Here is a 23,625-nt window from a genome sequence, read left to right as displayed (position 1 = left end):
ATGGCTGGAAGGAGTTTCGGCCAGGGCAGGGAGGTTCGCAAGAGGCTGGAACAAGGTGCGGCCACTCTGTGGGAGGTGATGCTTTTTTTGAAAAAGCACCACCCTCCAAAGTTGGGAGGGTGAGCTTTTCCGGGAAGCAGGGCTTCCAAGATTAGCTGCCCTATTCCCTATATAGCTAGGCAAGGTTCCAAGCTCAGCCACAAGCCTTGTGTGAGGAGCCCTCTTTGCCCAACGTCTTGATTGCGCCATCGGGATTCGGGACAGCCTGCGACAGGCTACCGTACAGCCCGCGTCATCTGTCGTACACTTGCGACAGGCTGTCGTACACCTGCGTCAGCTACCGTACGCCCACGTCAGCAAATGTACGGATTGCGTCAGTGTTCGTACAGATCACGTCAGCAACCGTACGGATCGCGTCAGCAACCGTACGGATCGCGTCAGCAACCATACAGCCACGTCAGCCATCCGTACAGTTTGCGTCACCTGTACGGTAAACGTTTTGCTACAGGATTCCGTACACTGCAGCCTGCAGCGAATTCAGCAAAAGGAAGAGTCCGGGTTTATTGTGCCCGCGGTTCGCCAGTTTTCAGCATCTTCTTCCGTCAGCATCTCTTGGGCCGGGTTTCCTCTGCTCCACTCCCCTTTCAGCTACGATTCCCCCGCTTATTTCTCTTAGTTTATATTCGTTTCAAATCAGATTTCAGATATGTCTAATTCTGCAAATCCCGAATTCACCATGGGAGAACAGGATTTGGATTACACTCCTGTGGGAGAGGAAGACCAGGATCTTTATGACGATCTGATTACGAAGAAGGCCTTCAGTGAATTCACCACTGCTTTGGATGGAAAATTCGAGCAGGTTAATGCGAATCAAACGGGGTTGACACAGCAACTCCAAGGGATTCAAGCGACTCTCACCCTTCTGGCTAGCATTGTGCAGGCACTCACGCATGTGGATGCCATGGCTTCAGTGCTAGGTCCGAACATAACTCCAGACCCTTTTTCGGGAGATCAAAAGTCTCGAACGAAGGAGGTTGTTGACACTTGGTTACACAAGTGGCAGGTACACTTCCAGTTCCACCCGTACCCAGATGAGAAGAAAATCCAGCTTGCAGCCGGTTTCATGTCAAGTAAGGCTCTGCTATGGTGGAAGGAACTCCAACCTAAGCTGGATACATGGATAGATTTCGAAGGGGTCTTTAGGAAGGAGTTTCTGAAGAAGGAGGACGATTATGATATCGTTGGCAAGCTTAAAGCCCTCGATATGTCAAAGCTGAACTTGTCATTTGAAGTCTATCTTCAAAGGTTTCGAGATCTGCAGACCAGGGCCACAAAGATGGATCCAGTGACCTTGTTAGGTTTCTTTGTGGATGGTTTGCCAGATTCGTACAAGTTGCAAATAAAGAACAACAAATGTACAACGTTGCAAGAGGCCATGAATTACGCGCGTATTTATGATGATACCATGGCCGGTGCAAAAGCAACTACAGTTTCCGACACGAGTGGAAAGAACAAATGAAAGTTCTTTCAGCCTACGACTGGTACCGGGGAGACGAAGTCTACGGACAACGCCTCCGAGAAACACTTGACTCAGGCAAAGAATGGTCGAGCCCGTTTCCTTCACATTGAAGCTTAAGAAAGATGGACGTTGCTTCTACTGCGAGGAGTGGGGCCACACCAAGAATGAGTGTCCAAAGCGCAAGAATCAAAAGTTAGCGCTCGGACCGAAGCTCCAGGCAGGTCCAGGTACCAAAGCCAAGGGAGCGAACCAAGTTTCGATGACAGGTATTTCTGTAAATGTCATTACCTGCCCACTTTCTTGTAATTGCACTTTCAATACTTCGTTGTTTGGTTCCCATGATCTTTTCCGAGTTTATGGAGAAGTTAGGGATGTTGCAACAGGTTCACATTCTCTTTGATCCGGGCAGCTCTCACAACTTTGTTAATTACAAATTTGTGCAGAAGATGGGGCTGTCCACAGTACCTAGCGATCACACCTATGAGGTGCAGCTTCCAGCTGGGAAGCAGTTTTGGGATCGCAAGGTTGAAGCGCTTCCTATCCGGATTCAAGCTTACACAGGGGCTCTTACGTGTTGTGTTATGCACCTGGAGCATGTAGACTTGTTAATCTGAATAGAGTGGTTTAAAACCCACAATATTCGGATTGGATGGACGGAGCATACCCTTTCTTTTGTAGATAAGGACACCCAATTTTGTATTCAGTGTGATAATATTCCCTCATCTCAGAGACCTATTGTATCTGCGATGCAGCTTCGGAATATATTAAACACTTCTCATTATGATGTCTATCAGTGTGTTTTCTTCATTTGTTGTCTCTGTAATTAACAAGAATGATTTAAGTGTGTTTGAACACCGTGAATTGAGAATGTTGTTAGATAGTTTTAAGGATGTATTCCCTGCTCAACTGCCAGAAGGTTTACCTCCAGAACGGGTAGTAGATCATCGCATAGACTGAGTCCAAGGGGCTCAACCTATTAGTGTACCACCTTATAGGATGAGCCAGGTAGAGGAGGATGAGTTAGCTACCCAGCTACAGGATTACCTGAATATGGGCTATATACGCCCAAGTAAATCACCTTGGGGTGCACCTGTCCTCTTAAGAAAGAAGAAAGATTCTACATGGCGAATGTGTATAGATTATAAACGACTAAATAAAGTGACAATTAAGAATCGATACCCTCTACCTCGTTCCGATGATCTGATAGACCGTTTGGCCGGAGCGAAGTATTTCACTAAGATTGATTTGCGGGTACGGGTTATCACCAAATCCGTATCTATGCAAAACACATAGATAGAACCGCATTCCGAACTAGGTATGGTCACTACGAGTTTCTTGTATTACCTTTTGGTTTGACCAATGCTCCTGCCACATTTCAGCAAATGATGAATGATTTGTTCAGGGATTTTCTGGGCAAATTTGTTGTAGTGTTCTTAGATGACATCTTGGTATATAGTCGAACGCTTGAGGATCACATAGGACACCTCCGGATTGTCTTAGCTATTCTAAGACAGCATAAGCTCTATGCCAAGATGAGTAAATGTGACTTCTTTATGAAGGAGATCATTTACTTAGGACACAAGATTTCTTCTGAAGGTATTAGCATGATCGTATCCAGAAGGTTTTAGAATGGCCTATCCCTCAGACTGTGAAACAACTTCGTTCTTTCCTAGGATTTACGGTATTTCTACGGAAGTCTGTGCATGATTATTCACATATCACGGCACCCCTGACAAACATATTGAAAGGTCATGGATGCAGGTCTACCCAACCGATCTCTTGGAATGATGCAATGAACAAGGCTTTTGAAACCTTGAAGTTTTCTATCAAGGAAGCACCCGTTCTTGCATTACCCGATCCTACCCGGCCTTATGTTTTAGAGGCCAATGCGAGTGATTATGCGATTGGGGCAGCTCTATTCCAAGAGGGCAGACCTGTAGCTTTCGAGAGTAAGAAGCTAGACGACACTCAATATCGTTGGCCCACACTCGAGAAGGAACTTTATGCTGTAGTGTATGCTCTTAAGGTTTGGAGACACTACTTGTATGGTTCAAAGTTTCTTGTATTGACTGATCATCAGTCAATTAAGTATGTGTGTGATGGTTCTGAATTGAGGGGACGAAAAGCTAGATGGATAGAATTAATGCAAGATTTTGATTTTGAAATACGTTATCGTAAGGGTTGGTATCTGACGTGTACTGGGTACACAAGACTAGCTCAGGTAACCTGGGGAGGCTTAGAGCTAGGCAGGCTTGATTCCCGGGTTGAGTGGCAAGGGTACGAACTATTTATAGGTCTTCGCTATTTTTGGCACTTGGGGCCCGAGTCTATAAAACGGGCCCAGGGGGTTTAGTTCTCAGAGTGCCGATGGGAGAAAGTTTCGTTCCCTGGTGCTAGGTCTGATCCTGGATTGAGTCGCGGGCGCACGCCTGCATCTTAGCCTAGTAGCCCAAGGCCCAGTGGCAGATCCCAGGCTTCACAGCGCCACCTGGTGGTATGGGACACCAGGCTGGTTTGGATCTGATTGGGAGTTCGTGCCAGTAGCTCAGCTCGTGGCTCGGAGGGGACATCTCCTGATTCGGGATCACATCCCGTAGATGTCATGGTTGGGTGGTGAGCAACCTGCTCAGTTTCTCACGTTGTGTGTGTTTGTTTGCAGATCAGAGGTTTCAGGAGAGCTGGGACGTGTCAATGCTCTCCCAAGGCCACCACAGAACTGCCCTGCTTATCTGCATGCACATTCCAGCTAAGGTGGTCACCAACACTAAAGTAGAGGCAGTCTATCATTCCATTGATGCTCAACCTGTCTTGAATTCGTTGTTCGCCTCTCATTTTGTGGAGTGCACTGCCTTGCCAGATGATGATTTTGTCAATGTCTTGTGGGTCATGTGCAAAGAAGATCTGGAGAGAGAGTACAATGAAGCCAAAGAGGCTTGGAAGCAACGTCTGGATGCCAAAAAATCCAAGCAAAACGATTTAAATAGTATGATTCAGATGTATTCAAGCGTGTGCTGCCACATTACTTGTTAGAAAGACGTCCCTGGGAAGAAAATGTGCTTCGTAATGCATTGGATGGTCCAAATATTACCTGCAAAGGAGTGTGCTTCACAACGCATTAGATAGTCCAAATATATCTGGTAAAGGAGCTGGTGATGTACATGAACAATAGCTGAAAGCAAATGACCACTGTTCAGAGGGTCCAAACATTGCTGGTAAAGAAGCTGTTGATGGAAATGATCAGGAGCTGAAAGTAAATGATCTGTGTTGCAATGTCAACAAGGTGGATTGTGACTATGGTGCCTGTTTATTACTAGAACTCTCGAAGTTGGAGGAGGAGCTTTGTAGCATCTGGTCAGGTGAACCTGGTATGCAGCATGGTAGATTGTTGTTTAGTGGTGCTAACCTGTCGAGTCTCAGCCCTGATGGAAGTCATTCATGTCACCACAATGCAAATATCCCAAGTCAAAGTACAGTTGACCATTTATTTGATCATAATTAAAGAGTTTTCCATTTGTGTTAATTATGGTCAAAGAGTTTTTTTTTTAATGGTCAAAGAATCGACTACGGTCAAAGATACTTGACTCTGGTCAAGTAAACCTGACTTCGGTCGGGGAGACTTGGTTTATTACCAAGAGGGTTAACTGCGGTTAACTAGAGAACCACAAAGCTGACTACGGTCAGAGAGTGTTGACTTCGGTCAACGAGACTTGGTTTATTGCCAAGAGGGTTAACTACGGTTAACCAAGATGTGCCAACTTCTGTTGGAGAGACTTGACTATAATTAAGGTGCCTCGATCCTTGGTCAAAGCCTCTTAATTGTAATCAAGAGCGTTGACTTCGGTCGACCAGAGAATAAATATATATTTTTATATTTGTTATGTGTGCACATGTGTTCAGTGGCGACGCCCACCGTGACTAGAATTAGTCCACAATGTGTTATTTGCATGCAAAGCGCTAACAATTAATGGGTGCCATGGTGGTGCGCTTTAATTAATTGTTGCAAGTACTAGGAAGAGTGATTTTCGTAAGTGCTATGGGAGCTTAACAAGAGTCTAGGAGGCGGTTTGCGTGACCAAGTGCTTCGAAGACTCCAGAGTTGCCCTTAGTGGCATGTAATTAGGAAAGTAATGTAGAGTTTGACAAGTGGCTTGTTGCCAAGAAAGAGAGCCTAAGAGCTCATGTAATGATTCATTCACGTTTGAATTTTGTATGAACAGCTTCCACGCTGAACTCTTGTACTCAGTTTTCTCTCAAGTAATAAAAACCTTCGAAGGGGTCCAGCCCGAGGATTTCTGTTAAGAGAGGGAAAGAGGGAGAGAAAATGAGAGAGTCTTTGCTGTCTTTTACGAAGGAAGATTTCATTGGTATCAGAGCAATAGGCTCACCCTCTTCCTTAAGAAGGTGACGATTGAAGCGACGGAGTACGTTGGCCTGTGGAGAGCAGTGAGCTAACATGGCGTTTTGAGCACTGGCAGCTATCAGTTATTGTATTTCTTAAGAGAAGCCGATGGCGGGCAAGCTTGCATCCACCTACGGACTTTTCTTTTCGTCAGAGCACTAGAGCATAGACCCGCTGTGTCTATAAGTGACGAAGAGCCAACGGGGGGAGGGATGCACTAATTATGTCGACGATTAGCGATAGGCTTTTAAAGCGCCTACGTAGAATGGTGTTCCGTCATTTGCAGGTTCAATTAATGGAACCTCAGTACAAAGGCTGATCAGGTTGGCGACACCTTCACGGGGATGTATGGCAAAGGAAACGACGGAACAGACAATTGCTTGACGCCCCGGGCGGAGGGCTAGTAGGGACAAAAGACGCTTACACATGTGGCAATTACTCCCTCCCATGCAGGTGTATCCTTGATGGAAAGTGTCGATTCTTCACGCGGGCACTAGGCGTTGTTGAAGAAGGGCGTCGGCACGACGTGCGACGTCAACCAGCTAGAAGGTCTGGAACATTAGGCTTGATGATGTGGCAGATCGGACACATGGCGCTGATGTGGCAAGCAAGGCAGGCCTGAGGGATGCTGACATGGTAGTACATGTGGCAGCCAGCTCAGATGCTGACGTGGCAGTACACGTGGCAGCAGCCAGCTCAGATGCTGATGTGGCAGAACATGTGACAGGTGACATGGCGCCCACGCGTGTGTGATTGACACGTGGCACAGTTAGCTGACCCTGGTTAGAGATCTGGTCAGAGGACAGCCTAACCAGACTGACTAATTAACTAGAGTAGACTGGTTCAGTTAGCCAGTTTGGTTAAGTTAGTGGCCAAGTTACAGACTAACTAGTCTGTCAATGTAACCAGACCAGAACAGGACTGATCTGGTTAGTGTAACCAGTAGTTACCCATCTGGTTACTGTCAAAAAAGAAAAAAAAAAAGACAGTTGCAGAGACTGTTTTTGCTAACAGTTTTCACCTATCTGAGAAAGTATTTACTGTCAGAAAAAGCAGAAATCAGAGAAAAATCAGAGATTTGCACAAGTAAAGGAATGCATGCCTTTGTGCTCAAGAAAAGGGAATCAGATGCATACTCAATGCTTTTTGCAGCAGCCAGAAAAGGGGCAATATAGTTGTTGATGCCTTGGCAACCTTGTGGGTATATGCCTTGAGTTGACAGCCTGGTATTGGCATAGATTGTGAATGCAAGACACCTCTTGTTGAGGTAATTTTTCTTCTCTCTGAAAAGCAAAGGTTGCGTGCATGAGTTGCATACACAGTGTGTGTGACAAACTTGCAGATCTGAGACGAGTCGTAAGAAAATGGCCCAATCACCTATCCAGTGGGATTCACAAGATAGTGATGCACATCCAAGACAAAGAAGTGTGCAGCAAAACCAGCAAGAATTTCCACACTCATATGCAAGAGATGGAAAATCTCAGAAGGGATCCAAGAGCTCAGCATTTGTTTCAAGTAGAAAATATGCCTAATGTAGCTTATGATGTGCCAATGCCAGAGGCACACTCTCGTGTACAGCCACAGAGAGAGAGATCTCATAGGGGACGGTCTCATATCAGGAAGAGATTGAGGCATTATCACCGATCTCCCAGTCCTTCACCGTCTACCTCGAGCTCGACTTCTATATCTTCTTCTTCATCAGATAAACCATCCAGGAAAAGAAGGAAACACAAGAAGTCTAGGAAGAGTAAGTCTTCCAGAGAGACCAAGGAATTCAAAGAGGGAGGTAAATTTGTCAAGTTTATGACCTATAATGGACAATATGGTCATACAGACAAAGCATTGCAGTTCATTAGGCAGTTTGATGCTGCATTCGGTACAGAAAAGTTTTCAGAATCCTCCAAGTTAAGAATGGTCAGTTTGCACTTGACAGTGACAGCTAGTGCATGGTGGAGTGCACAGACCATAGATGGGTCAGCCCCAAAGAGATGGAATGACTTCAAGAAAGCCTTCTACCAATAGTTTATGCCTAAACAGTTTAGAGATCATGTTCTTTAAGATTGGGACAGTTTGCATATGGATGCAGGCGATATAGTGGATGTGTACAACCAAAAGTTTTGGGATGCTTATTTGCAGGTTGCACCTTTCAAAAAGATCTCCAAAGGAATCCAAATGAGAAAGTACAGAGCAGGTCTCAGTCCAAGAATTCAGGCAGTAGTGAATGCTTTGGGGGCAAAGAACATTCAAGACCTTATGCACTCAGCTTCAGTAGCTAGTCTTGTGCCGTTACAAGATCCATCCACGGTACTATCCTTGCATGCAGGACGTGCTGAAAGAAAGAAAACTGATTTTTCAAAATCAGAAAAGAAAGAGGTTGAAAAGAAAGGGTTTCAGCCTTAGAAGCTGAGGGGTACTCAGTTTTCAAAGTCATATAAAGGCAAATTCCCATTCACTCCTGAACAAATAGCTGAATTCCGTAGAGATGGGAAATGCTTTAAATGTGGGAAAGAGGGGCATATGGCTGCCTAGTTCCCTGAGAAGCCTTTGGGTTCTAAGGAGCAGAAAAAGCCACAAGTACCACCGAGGCCAATGGTGGAAGCAGTCCCAGATGTTTTGGGGAGTACCTCAGACCCCAAAGGAAAAAGAGCTTTTGCTATCATGGGGAAAGATAAGAGATCAGCAAGCATTAATCCTATTTGATCCAGGGTCTACAAACAATTTCATATATGAAGATTTAGCCCTGAGATTAGGGATAAAAATTGAAGAGCTATGCAGAGCTCTTGATGCTGATCAAATGTTCCAAGGGAATCCAGTGCAAGTTACTCCTTTGATTGGAAAGCTTCGTGTCCATGTGCAAAGCTATGTAAATCAGGAGGACTTTTTAATCTCTCCTCTCAAGAAGCATGATATTGTACTTGGTACACCGTGGCTCCATCGAAAGGAAGTAACAATAGAATACCCTGAGAGGGTACTGAGTTTTATCCAGAGGAAAAAACCACGTTTAGTTGCCAGGAATAAAGGGGAGACTATCCCCATTGTATCTGATGTTACATGTGGTAAAGCAATAAAGTTTGCAATTTCTGCGTACATGGTTTTTGTAAAAGAAAAAGAAAATGATATGCATGCTGAAATGAATGATGCAGACAAAGATAAAATTCAGTTTCTTGTAAACTTTAAAGATTGCTTTTTCGATGCTTTGCCAAGGGAGTTACCCCCAGAGAGACCAGAAGATCATCAGATAGACTCAATTCCTGGTAGTGAGCCACCAAATAGACCACCTTATAGAGTCAGTGCGACTCAAAGAGAGGAGATTATGGCTCAGGTACAGGACTTGCTGTCCAAAGGGTTGATTAAGCCCAGCTCGTCTCCTTTTTGCTCACCAGTACTTCTAGTACAGAAGAAAGATGGTTCTTTTCGAATGTGCATTGATTATCGTGCATTGAATAAGATGACCATCAAAAATAGATTTCCGATACCACGCATAGATGATGTGCTTGACCAGCTTAGAGGAGCAACAGTTTTCAGCAGGACAGACTTGAAGACAGACTTGAAGAGTGGCTATCATCAAGTTATGATACAACCGCAAGATGTGCATAAGACAGCTTTTCACACTACATTCGGGTTGTATGAATACTTAGTGATGCCTTTTGGGTTGACAAATGCTCCAGCCACATTCAATAGAATGATGGATCGTATCTTCCGAAAGTACAGGCATTTCACGGGTACTTTCTTTGATGATATCCTAGTCTTTTCAAAGACAGAAGAAGAGCACAAGGAACATCTTGCTTTGGTATTTCAAGAACTTCAAAATCATCAGCTTTTTGCCAATAGCAAGAAAAGTGAATTCTTTTCATTATCTGGGGCATATAATATCCAAGAATGGGATACAAATGGATCTTGCAAAGATCCGAGCCATCCAAGAATGGCCTGAGTTGAAAACTATGCATGAAGTCCGTAGTTTTTTGGGACTTTGCTCCTACTATAGGAGATTTATCAGGCGTTTTGCTGATATCGCAGCTCCATTACATGACCTTACTAAGAAAAATGCAGCCTTTACATGGGGAATATCCCAAAAGAAAGCATTCAATACACTCAAGGAGAAGTTGACTACAGAGCCTATTCTTGTAGTCCCGGATCTTTATCAACCTTTTGATGTTGATTGCGATGCTTGTGGAGAGTGTGTTGGGGCTGCATTACATCAGAATGGACATGTAGTAGCATACGAGAGCCGAAGATCGCGTGATGCTGAAAGATATTTGGGAATCTATGAAAAAGAATTGTTGGCTATAGTTCATGCTGTGAACACATGGAAGCACTATCTTTTGGGTGCAGATTTTACTGTTAAAACAGATCACCAAAGTCTGAGATATTTTCTAACTCAGACAAAACTTTCCGAGAAGCATATGAAATGGGCAAATATGCTGTCAATGTATCATTTTCAGATTGTCCATACCCCAGGAATTCGGAACAGAGTGGCAGATGCCTTGTCCCGAAGACCCAGGTCAATAATGTGACTATTGCCTATCATCAGGACCTGGAAGACATGAGGGAGCAATATGCTAATGATGCAGATTTTGGTGAGATTTTACAGCAAATGCAAGAGGGGCAGTCCACCAGTCACTATTCCCTGAAAGATGGGTATCTAATGAAAGATGACTGCCTATGCATCACCCAAGAGATGAGGAAAAAGATTTTGGAGGAATGCCATGCTCCTCCCTATGCTGGACATAGAGGAATTACAACAACTCTAGCACTAGAGAGGTATTTCTTTTGGCCAGGGATGCGGAAAGATATACATTAGTTTGTTACTGAATGCCTTACGTGTCAGAAAGTGAAGAGTACGATACACGGAAGGCACCTGGCCTACTTATGTCTCTTCCCGTGCCTCAGGCACCGTGGGAAAGTATTACAATGGACTTCATTTTTGATTTGCCAAGATCAAAGTCAGGGAATGATGGGATTTGGACTATCATTGATAGATTCAGCGAGCAAGCTCATTTCATTCTGGTTCGCAAAACCATAAAGGTAGATCATATGGCTAAGCTTTTCATGGCATAGATCTTTAAGCACCATGGTATGCCTAAGTCCATTGTCAGTGATCGAGATCCCAGAATGACCAGTCTATTTTGGAGAGCTTTATTTGATAACATGGGGACGAATCTGAATTTTTCTTCTTCTTTCCATCCCCAGACAGATGGTCAAAGTGAAGTAGCAAATTCTACAGCATTGGATATGCTGAACTGCTACGTGGGTGACCAAGGTTCCGACTGGGAAAAGCACCTACCATTGGTAGAGTTTGCTTACAATAATACAGTACACAGCTCTACATGGAAAGCTCCCTTTGAGGTCATTTATGGAAAGGTGATTCTGCCACCTATCCTGAGGACCAAGGAAGAAATATTTGCAGCTGATCAGTTTGTGAGAGACCTTCATACAGCTTACAGCCAAGTCCGGACAGCAATCGATAGGTCTCAAGAGAAACATAAAAGAGCTGCAGATAAGCATAGGAGACAGCTAGATCTCAAGGGGATTGGGTACTTTTAAAGTTCGAGAAAGCTAGGCTCTGTAAGTTCAAAGACAAACAGAAAGTGTATGCAAAGTTATCTTCCAGATATTATGGTCCTTTCAGGGTTACAGAAAGAATAAATGAGGTTGCATACTGGTTGGCATTGCCAGAGCATTGGAGGATTCACAATGCATTCCATGTGAGTCTTCTAAAGAAATTCAAGGGGACAGAGCCTACAGAGCCAATATTAGAGGATCCACCAGAAGTGGATGAGCTGGAGGAGGTTCTTCAACTAGAGCAGATTGTGTATCATATTGTACGCAAAGGCCCTTAGGGCAAGGAGTTTTACAGGTATCTTGTAAAATTCAAGAATTATACGGCATTAGATGTCAAGTGGATGGATGAAGACATGTTGTCCGATCATCCACAGCTTTTGGATGTTTACAAGGAAGCTTTTCAGTTGAGGTCAACTGAATAGAAGCCAAGGAGATGTCCCCACAATGCAAATATATTAAGTCAAAGTACAGTTGACCATTTATTTGATCATAATTAAAGAGTTTTCCATTTGTGTTAATTATGGTTAAAGAGTTTTTTTTAAATGGTCAAAGAATTGACTACGGTCAAAGATACTTGACTCTGGTCAAGCAAACCTGACTTTGGTCGGGAGACTTAGTTTATTACCAAGAGGGTTAACTGCGGTTAATCAGAGAACCATAGAGCTGACTACGGTCAGAGAGTGTTGACTTCGGTCAACGAGACTTGGTTTATTGCCAAGAGGGTTAACCACGGTTAACCAAGATGTGCCAACTTTGGTTGGAGAGTTGTGCCAACTTCGGTTGGAGAGACTTGACTATAATTAAGGCGCCTCGATCCTTGGTCAAAGCCTCTTAATTATAATCAAGAGCGTTGAAAGCACTACGGGAGCCTAACAAGAGTCTAGGAGGCGGTTCGCGTGACCAAGTGCTTCGAAGACTCCAGAGTTGCCCTTAGTGGCATGTAATTAGGAAAGTAATGTAGAGTTTGACAAGTGGCTTGTTGCTAAGAAAGAGAGCCTAAGAGCTCATGTAATGATTCATTCACGTTTGAATTTTGTATGAACAGCTTCCACGTTGAACTCTTGTACTCAGTTTTCTCTCAAGTAATAAAAACCTTTCGGGGGGGTCCAGCCCGATGATTGTCCTGGGCCCTACTGTATCTGTTGAGAGAGGGGGAGAGGGAGAGAAAATGAGAGTGTCTTTGCTGTCTTTTACGAAGGAAGATTTCAATTCCTATGATGTGTTTTTGGTTGCTGGTAACAACACTGGAAAACCCATTTGCTTCATGCAGCAGGTCACAATTAAGGCAATGCCGGGTGGAAATACAGAGCAGAGGAAGGAAGTGACGTACACTGTATACTTCAGTCCAAAGCCTGGCCAAGCCTCTAGTCAGGGTAGAGCAGAACCAGCTATCTTCACGGGTGTGGAGAACAAGGTCATGGTAACAATAGCATTCCTAAACTTGAAGGAGAAGCCTAGATGCCCCTTTTTAGGGTCCGTTTGCATGAAGCAAAGTGGCATTGAAAAGGGTCTTGGTATGAAATTGTGGATGGATGGGCTCTTGGATAAAAAATTGCCTCCGTCCTTGGAGAAACAAGCTCGAAACAAGTGATGGCAACCAGCTATTTAGTGGAAAAGCTTGGTGCTAAACTTACATTGAGTGAGAAGTTCGTCACAACTCTTCTAACCTCAGATGTGAAGACATGGTCTAAAGCTAACTTTGAAAAGGACATCAAAGATGAAGGCTTTTCCTTGATAATAGAGCACCTCATGAACCCCCCCTCAGATCCATCATCTGCATCTATGCACAATAAGATCATGTCCGCAGCCTGGGCCTTGTACAGGATGGACTGTTGGATGTGATAAGAATCATGGTAAAGCAAGACATACGCTTACTCATTGGTAGCAAGATGGAGAGATCGCTCAGGGACAAGGCTGCAGAAAAGGATTTTTCCAGCTTGCTACAAGCAATGAAGCAGCAGGTGTCAATCTCGACGCAGTCTCAGGAGGGCAGGTTGAGAGTGAGATCGAAAGGCTTCTCGAATAAAGGCTTCTCCAATTTTTCTACATGGATCCCATGGGGTAGTTCATCATCTACCAAGATGACTTTAAACTATGACATTGAAGAGATTAAAAAAGAAATGGTCACATGGACAGCTGTTGAGTTGATAGCAGATAAGAGAGACTTGGACCAACTAATGAATGGGCAAACATCAAGTCATGCAGTGGTTCCTTCCTGCAGCAAGCCATTGGAGTTAGCGGTTCTTGACCCAAGCCAGGAGGTTCTCAGCAAGGTAGTGCTACTCAAGGGAGGACAAGTGTTACAGTTTGTGGTAGCTAAAGGTAAGTCAGACTTGCACATTTATCTGTGCCCAAGGCTCGGAGTTTCTCTAATTGGGAGAAATCCTATGAGGCAATATAAGAGGGGTTTTGATTTGGTGGTGTATGATGAGGCCTCAAGGTTCATGGCCATGTATGATCGGGGCCTTAGTTCACTCAAGGCCTTCCACCTTGACGAGTCTTTTCAGCGTATGGACTGGACAGGCATTGAAATTCAGCTATCACAGTTTGCAGGAAGCAAAGAGCTTGTGTGGATGGAGTTTGTTCCCAGCAAAGACCCAGTTCTTGCTGATTGGAAACGGCGTTTTAAAGTGATATCCTCCATGTGCAAGCAAAGCAGTAGAAAGTCCTACCTTCTTAATCACTTGGCTGGTTCTTTGCTGGATGTAGCAGGAGGAAGGTCACAGATGGGGTGTGGATGACTGCCATCTGTGAACCCAATTGCATGTATGCGTTGCTATATTTTGAGGGTCTGGGAAGTTTTGAGCGACGTGAGCAGGAGGACATGCTCCTTTCCATCCTGAATGCTGCTATCAGCAATGTGACCATATTCAACAAGAAGGTCACTTGCTCCGTGCCATTGCTTTCTTCCATGGTCTGATTACTGTGCACACTGTAACAAGGAGTTACTGTGCACACTTTAACAAGGATTCACTTCTAAGGCACTGAAAAACAATTGATTTCCCCATTTTGAAGTGCATGTCCTTTCCTCATGTCTTCATGTCTATCTATTGTGTGTGCACAGGATTTTCATCTAGATAAAGAGACAGAACGGTTTCAGGATGGTGTGAGGTTGGTGAAGGCTGATGTGAAGCTATTCAAGGGCTTGTTCTATATGTCCATCAAGGGTGTCGATGTTTTGGATGTGGAGGATCTCAAGGATGAGTTCTGTGAAAAGATCCACCAGATATGCAACAAGTCCAAGGAGAACTTCCTTACCACTATGTATGGGGGGGAGGTAGAGATTGCAGCAATGCCCCCCTTCCAACGCCCAGAGTTTCATGACAGCATTTCTGACATTGGAGAAACAATTGAAAAACTATTTCCCACACGCTGGACTTGAAGCTGGTGGTTGCCCAAATAAGCGCAAGAGATTGGGCTCCTGTAGATTCAAAGCGAATAGCCATGAGGCTCAGCTTGATCAGAGTGCATCTAGAAAGTGCTCTTAGGCTTGGCAACTGCTTGGATGGAATGCCGCTTGTGAACTTTGATAGTCAGGAGGAGTTGAAAGATGAGCCCATACATGTAGCAGGTCAGACTCTGACTATTACACGGATGCGGGTCTGGAGCTTGCAGCAGAATCTAATGAGGCCGTGGGAGTTATACCGAGCCCCTTGAAGGAGGCATTTGCCAGAGTTTCCCAACACAAAGGAACTGATGAGAGTTGGTTATCATCATATGTAAGCTTCCTAGCTGGTGTGGTTGAGATGAGGAGAAATAGGGTGCTTGCATGGTTACAAGTCAATACTTAAGATTTTCCAGAAGATAGTGATCTCCAGAAGCTACAGCTGGACATACTTACCTGACTATCTGAGATGAAAAACAAGCTTGTCCTCTGTTCTTGCAAATGCTAGAGCTGCTTTTTGAAATGCATCCTAGAGAAAGGGCATACTCTGATCACTCTTGCCTAGGAAGCCACAATTGCAAAGAAGAATGCACCTTTTGTGTTGAGGAATATAAAGAGCAGATGTTTGACCAGCTTGATCATGGCTGGATGGTACTCGCATGCAATGACCCTGCCGGGCATGATGGAACCCACGATTGCAAGCGCCGGAAGCACACATGCGGCAAACCTTGTGTACTCTCTGCAAAGGCGTCCAACTGCAGTAAGACTTGCTCCTTAAGGGTCCACCATGAAGGTGACCATCGTTGCAATTCTCGACAGCACATATGTGTGTGCACTACCCTCTTGCAACAATGATTGTGTGTTTCCCTTGGAGTGGGGTGACCATGAAAGGCATGCCTGCCATGAGAAATTCTGCCCTATGCAGTGCTGTATGTAGGGTTCAGGGGTGTGCCATGTGCAAACAGACACGCAGTTGCCATGAGGGGGAATTTTGACTATGAATATGTGTCAGCGCAATCCAAACAACGTAAAGCCTGCTGCATAATGATCCGTCCATTAAAAAGGTGCCATGGCGGCCCTCATACCAACAAGAATGCAGTGCATTTCTGTGATGTGAGGAATGGCCTTGCAGTGCATCATGCACATCTCAGCCTTGCTGGACTCTGCATGCATATTTCCGATGTCTTCTTCTTCAGACACAAACTTCATCTTAGTCATGTTGCCATGCACCGTCTTATGTAAACCTCCATGCCCAAAAGGAAGCTGACAGTAGTAATCACAAGCACGACAAGAGGACATACTCATTTGGTGCCATGTCCAGGTGCAACTGGAGGGTGTTGCACAGAGAAGTTGTTCAATGGAGCTAGGCACATGGCAACCAGCTCGAAATGCTCTGAGCTGGGCAGGGATGTGCTCCTGGATGAGTTGACCCACGAGGCATACTGGCATTACATCCGATTTGTGGACCCATGTGAAGAAGCAGAACAAGCCTTGGTGGCCACGTCTGAAGGTCTGACGAGCATTTGGCACAGGGATCTTCAACTGGCGCAGGGAGGTCTTATTGCACAGAGAAGCTCTGGCATGCCCGTGCCAAGAAGGGGGGGCATGCAGTTGGGAGGATCAAGCAGTGGGTATGTGACGGAGGATGGACATCACTTTGCTTGTGATCACTCGAAGCACGCTCCGCACAATGTAATCTTTGTGATTGACAAGTCAGGCTCCATGGACAGCAGGGACTATGGTCACTCCCACATTTATGACAGTATGTTCTCTCTCTTAGGTCATTTGGTGTTTTCTGTTGGGGTTGGGACTGGGTTTGTACTTTCTCATTCTTTTGAGAGGTCCCCATCTCTCTTTCCCGTTCCTTGACGGTGTATATGCCCGAGCTTGTCAAAATTCGTGAACAATGGGCATGCTAACAGGTTAGGCTGCGTGTACGAGGCTATGGCGCAGTTCATCAAGATCCGCTTGTACGCGATAAGCCTGCAGGCCGTGAAGGACACGTCGTCGGTGGTTCTCTTTGACTACATAGTGGTTGTGGCCACAAAGCTGCAGGAGCTGACGGAGGCCGTTGTGGATGGGCTACTGAGGTATGGAGCTTCAAGGGGCACGACCTACTCGGCGGGGTTGCAGAGGGCGGAGGAGGTACTCGCGGGATCATAGTCGCAAGAAAGGTTTCGTCTATTTTGCCGTTTTGCTGTTTTGACAGGTTTTGTTTCGTTTCGTTTCGTGTTGTCAGACGAAACAGATAGGTTTCGAATTGATACTTAATATATACCCTTATAGGTACAAAAAGATATGTTATATTTAAGTTAGAGTGAACAAAGAGAAATATAAAGTCAAGATACTAAAAGGAAATTCAAAACATAAACACCTTGGATTCTAGAAAAAACAGGGCAAAAATGTTTATTTTGATTTGGGCGAAACAAAGGTTTCGTTGAGAGCGTTTCGTCCTATTTCAAAACGTTTCGTCTGTTTCGCGTTTCGAGGTTTCGAAGAGGACGAAACGGGTTTTCATGTGATTATGCGCGGAATCCATGCGAGGTGCGGAGATGGCGAACAAGATCTTGGTGGTGGTGTTTTTGAGCAACGGGGCAACAATGGCGGTGTGGATCTTGTGTACTTGGTGGGGTGGATGAAGCAACAGGATGCAAGGCTACACCATCATGTTGGGCAATGACCCTTTCAAGCACATCCTGCAAACCATGGCCCACGCAGGCGATGGCTCGTTCCAGACGAGCTTGGATGAGGTGCAGCTCGCCAAGGGCTTCGAGGACCTGGCCAAGAGCCTTGAGCCCAATTTTGTTATCACCTCTTCCGAGTGCCTAATTTTGCATCTCGCATCAAGGCTCTGTTTTAATTTGCTAAGATATCTGCTTGAGCCAATACCTAAGTGTGCTAATTTTGGTTTTCTATATACCTATCTGCTTCTACTTAAGTGCTTATTACATTATGGGTACATTATGCTCAAAAAATCGTAGCGGGTTGACGCGTGATCCGATCGCAGAGGACCGAAGACACCAGTATTTTTATTTTGCACACAGAAAATTCACATGCCAAAAAATAAATTTGCTTTTTTGAAAAATATTAAGGGGGGGGGGGGGGGAGATGATGCTTGCGCATTACAGAAAACAAAAATGGAAAGTAGCACAATGCAAGCTAGTGTCGCTACGCAATATGGATCCCCTTCGTCGCACAAGACATCAAAGGTATAAAATAGCTAATTTGGGGTGGTGTCGTCGTCGTTATCATTGGGAGTCTATAGCACAGCGGCCTTTTTTCCTGTACGACGATCAGGGTTGCGTGGGCACTCAGAAGGGATATCGATGCTGGGGAGCTTGGAGTGTCTACTGTGACCTCTAGCATCGGACTAATATCACTGGAGCTGATAGGACTGGGAACATCGATAGGTGAGGGGATGCGCGTAGCAATGGGGGATCTGGTTGAAATATCAAAGTAATGAGGAGCGGCTCACCAGGTATCTTGCAAGTGCAAGTCCAATCGTGGCCATGTGGTGGGGACGTCAAAAGCAAATAAAATACTGCCCACATCTGAAAGTGTGACCGTCGTGGGTGTCACCATGGTGCACCACAAGGAATATGTACGGGAGTAGTCCATGCCTCGTCCTTGGTACAGGGTCACCCATGAGGCAGAGGGGTAGTACTTCCCGGTGCGAAGCATGTGAATGACGCACCTGTCGAGTATTGTGACCAATCGGGAGCCCATCTTGTACTTTGAATACATGAACGCCCGTTCAAATATGTTCGAGCTTGTCAAGCAAACACGACTCCGGATGTCCTCTGCACTGTATTTTGCATACATGTCCATGTCGATGTTCATGTGTTCTTGTTCAATGTTTTTGTAAGTGGTTCGGAAGTGAGGTTTGCCGTAGTCCTTCATATAGTACCCAAACATTCCGTGGAAGGTGTGTAAGTTCTTTTGCTTCAAGCTCTTGCATATAATCACCCTCCCAATTGGCCATTGTCCCAACCTATGTACCTTTGGATGAGTTTGTTGACGCCTTGGATGTTGCGTGTGGATATGCGGCAAACCATTTGTAAATGGAGGTGAAACAGTGTGCCCCCCCTCTTAGAAGAACAAAGGCCAGCATGGCATGCCTCATGCAAGAATTTGCCCACATCGTTGAGCAGAGCGGTCTCAATATCTGCACCAGCCACCCCTATTGTGACGTTGACCTCGAAAACTTTGGTTGCTTCTACTTTTGAGGTGGTTGCTTTTTTGGGTATGCCTCTTGGTCTTTTGATGCCTCTCAGGATGGAAAACATGTGTTATTCGACTGGCTGTGTGGGGGTACATATTCGAGCCTTACACAAGCGCGGGGACCCAGCAAATTCAGGGGGGGTGGGGGGCTCGTTGCGTTGATCCATAGCGCAAATCGGTCGGGGGGGGGAGCCATAGCATTGTTCGCAGTGTGCAAATTCAGGTGGGGGGGGGGGGGGACGAGAATCGTAGCGTTGGAGTACATAACAACATTGGAGCGTTGGCATAGGCAAAGTTGGTAAATCCAGCGTTGTTCGGAGCGTTGGAGTGTTGTAGCATTGCACGCAGGTGGCATTCGACGGCACTCACAACACACCACAATTGAAGTCACTCACATTTTGGAAGGTTCATCGGTGGGCTCCTTAATCTGTGATTTGGGAGGAGAATGACCCTGAGTACCCTCTGAGAGCGCCTGGGTTGCTTCGACCTTTGCTGGCAACACTTCGCACGCCTCTGGCACCTGCTCCTCCAATGCATCTACTTCGCATGGCAAGTCCTCGAACACGAGCTGTCGATGAGCAGCCACACGATCTTTTGCCTTCGTAGCTCATGCCATCACTTTTTCCCGCATCATGAACTAGTACCCACCACAGAGTTCTTCACGCGTGATAATGTAGAGTATGCATGTCTTGAGCTTTTGGACATGATACACACGAATATGTTGGCTTGGGTAAGATACGCAGTCGCCACCTTAAACCTTCGACATACACTGCATTCACAACCTCCAATGACCACCTCAATACTTTTGTCGCAACCTTTTACCTTACAGTAATTCTTTCTCGGGGGAGGGCGACTAAACTAATACTAACGCCTTTATATATATTTTATGTTGCGGACATATTTGGTCTTCCCATCTACTATTCAAACTGACATTTTTCCAACTAGTGCCTGCATGGCAGTCGGAAGCTCTAAGAAGTGGCAAGCACTTTGCACACAACATAGATGCAGCCCAAATGAAGTATGCATTTTAAAAAGCTATCATGTATCATAGATGCAGACATTTTGCTCAATAATGAAGTATGAATGCACGCGCGTGCACGCGTACGTGTACACACACAAAAATAATTTTGATTAGTAAATGTATCTCATACACACATACACTTATTTCTTTACACACGAAAACACACACACACACACACACACACGCATGAATACTTCCCTAACTATGAATTATTCTTTTATGTATCCCCTTGAAATCTTTCCTCTACACTTTCTTTTTAACCACCCCACATACCAAGCCCACTTATCGTCCCATACCTCCTCTAATCCCTTATTAACCCATGCACTCATTCGCTCCTTACTCCATTTGTGACTTAAACTTCACTTGTGGCGAAATTGTTTTTTTAATCATCTAAGAATCCATATGGTTGTCTATATTTCTAGGTAAAGCGATAACAAGCCCCGGAAAACAGGCATTACCTCTCTACCCAAACGTAACTATGATGTTCTAACACCTAGTTTATTTGGATGGTGGCAAGTAAGTGGACCTGACCTCGAAACTTGGATTGCTTGAGGATTCGACATCTTTTTTCAATATTATGTTTGTCAAACTCAATATTATTAAAAAATTTTAATTTGATCAAAATTTTTGCAAACTCTAGTTGCATTTTTCAACTTAGATGTCTCAAACATTTTTTCCTTATATGTTTTTCATTTTAAACTTTTTATTCAATTGATGGAATTAATTGTATGGCTCAACTATTGATGGGACTTTTTAATCTAAACACACACACACATTGCCATCTTTTGGCATAACATTTAACAAGTCAAAAAGATCGTGGCATGTTATGATCAAATATTAACTCTCTCTATGTGTAGCGAGTTCTAACAAAAGTGTTTTTTAGGACTAAGAAAAAATGAAAAAAAAAGGGATAAAAGCATTAAACCATGTAAAATTCAAGTCATATATCAATTAGCGCATGACCTTTATTTGTGACAAAATCACTCAAACACAAATGGTTGCTTATTGATAAATAGCATATTCTTAACCATTGCTTATTGGTTAAGAAATAAGAATTTATGCAAAAGGATTTAATTTGCAAGTGACCCTTAATTTTTTGGGTGTAGGAATAGGAAAAGGCAATGTGGCTCTTTATTTCATGGGTGACCCTTCATTTCTTGGGGGACCCTTGATTTATGGGGAGGACACAACTATAAATAACATGTTGGGAGCATAGAAGTCACGACATGGTGGAATAGTCGACTGGCCATATACTTTGATCGTGGACTTCGTAAGTCGTGACCTTTTGCATCGAATGCTCAAAAGATTTAAAGGTAAGAGTATACCGTCCTCCTAATGTACATGAGTACGACTTGTATTGTGACTATGTGCTGTGATCTATAGCTACTAATCTCGATTCTTAAGTTGAGGCGTTAGGTACTAGTTACACAAGTCTGTGGGTCAAGGCGACTTCTAGGAGCCTATTACATTGCAATTAGCTTGGCATTCATTATAGAATTGATGGGTTGCGTGCTGCACATTGTGCACGATAACCGGAGCATGGGTATGCAATAGCATGGGTATGCAATAATAAAATACGGGGTAGTGGCTTAGTTCGTATCCTCGTACAAGGACGAATCTGTGATACATAGAAGCGGGGTCGTGGACCTTGAGCAAAAAGAGCTACGGTTGACACCGCACTATCATACAAAAGACCATCATACGTCGAGCACACACGAGCTATGCACAATATGCATGGACGTACCATTAATGGATTGTGCGCAGAACAGCAAAAGGACCGCACGGACTCCAACTAAAAGACTACGCAGTCCAGCGCATTTGACGCAGGAGTCTGGATTCTGAGGGACCTCGGGTCCTGAGGCCACAAGCCATGAAAGGAACATTAAGGACATTTACGTGACCATATACTTTGCTTACGTTAAAATTTAATAAAAGCTATTCGTCTAATTTGTCTAGGTCCTTTAAGGGGACCTTAGGACCTATTATTTATATCTTTGGACCATGGTACCTTTTAACAGGACCATGGGACCTTTGGATAGTTGTCTATGATGGCCCTTTTGGAACCCATTATGCTAGGGTTTTTGGCCTGCCATAGGTAGGTCAAAGTGAAGGCGATTCATGAAGAAGCAAAAATGGACATTTTTTTTATTTTTGAATTTTCTAGAAACCCTCCACATCTCTCTCTCACTCCCCCCCCCCCCCCTCATCACTCTCAATTCGTCAATCTGCCCTGTTTCGCTATTTCGATCTCTGCTCTCTTTTCCACACTGCACATCTTCCTCGCTATTTTGAATCTAGGGAAGGCCTTATGAATGATTTAGAATCATTCACCGTGTTTTCCTTATTAAAATTCTATTTTCATTGGGTTTGTTAGAAAATTAGAATTTCAAAGAGAAAAGGCATTACCAAGTTGGAAATTTGTTATTATAAAAAAGTATATTCCTATATTTTTCTAATGGCATTAGCTTTTTTATATGGCTATACCTTTCTAAAGGGATAATTAATGTGTATGAGGATTAAGGAACTTTCCTAATCCTTTTATTTTCAGTGGTCTAATCTTTTACTTTATATTTCGGACATCGATAACAAGTCCAATAATGCTATGACACATGTCTTCCCTTCTGGTTTAAGCTATCCTAACTTAAGCTTGTTGGATGGTGGCAGGTATCAACATTGCTGGTTGAAGTGTAGTACAAAGGTTCTGTCATGGATACTTTCTTTATAATCCTAGAAATATTCTCGATTTAGGATTCAACCATATTTTTGTCTCTAGTAATACCTTCTCTCATATATCATTTGATGTAAAAATGTTGTTTATATATTCTTGGACCTTCTTGAGGGGTTCTAATCTAAATATTAAACACACACACAAATATTGCCATCGGGGTTTGGTCACCTTGATTCCTTGAATATATGACTAACACTACATCTTATGGTTATTCTTCAAACGGATCTACAATGGCATGTTGATCTGGTGAAGAGAGAATATATAAATATATTTTTTTGGCAAAGATATAGTTGATTATATTATAATCATATGATTTGTGCAATGAAGTCAAATGTAGACGAAATATTCTCCTTTAGAGAGGAATATCTATCTTGCATACAAGAAAACCACTGTATAGAAGTGAGAAACAAAATATCTAGTAGCGAAAGAGGAGATGAGCCTAAGCTCAGATTCACAAGCTTTATCATGTATTGCTCTATTTGTTGAAGGATGATTGTATTGCTCTATCACGTGTTGCTCTATTTGTTGAAGGATGATTGTATCTTATATCCTGAGGCCAGGATGCCTCCTTATCCAACCAAAGAAAGTAAGATCTGATGCGGTTGACCTGATGCCCAAAAAACATACAGTTGATCTGGGAACAAAATTTGCTTTTGATGACCTGGTAACCACCAAGGCTGCAGCTGTCCTGGTAGCAAAACTTGATGTAGTGGAACTAGGCACAGAGGAACAGTGTAATAGAATATGTATGTGCAAGAGAGGGCTCTCTAGACAGTGGGTTCTGCTTTAA

The 23,625-nt window shown here is 44.0% G+C and overlaps 1 pseudogene; it reads left to right on the top strand.

The window, feature by feature from the left end:
- On the top strand, positions 1-23,625 carry LOC147883198 (uncharacterized; annotated as a pseudogene).

Source organism: Dipteris shenzhenensis, chromosome 28 (genome assembly GCF_047967505.1).
Source record: "Dipteris shenzhenensis isolate YYH24624 ecotype China chromosome 28, Dip_SZ_1.0, whole genome shotgun sequence".
NCBI lineage: Eukaryota > Viridiplantae > Streptophyta > Polypodiopsida > Gleicheniales > Dipteridaceae > Dipteris > Dipteris shenzhenensis.
The sequence above is the reverse complement of the archived record's forward strand: the minus strand, read 5'-3'. Positions and strand labels throughout refer to the sequence as shown.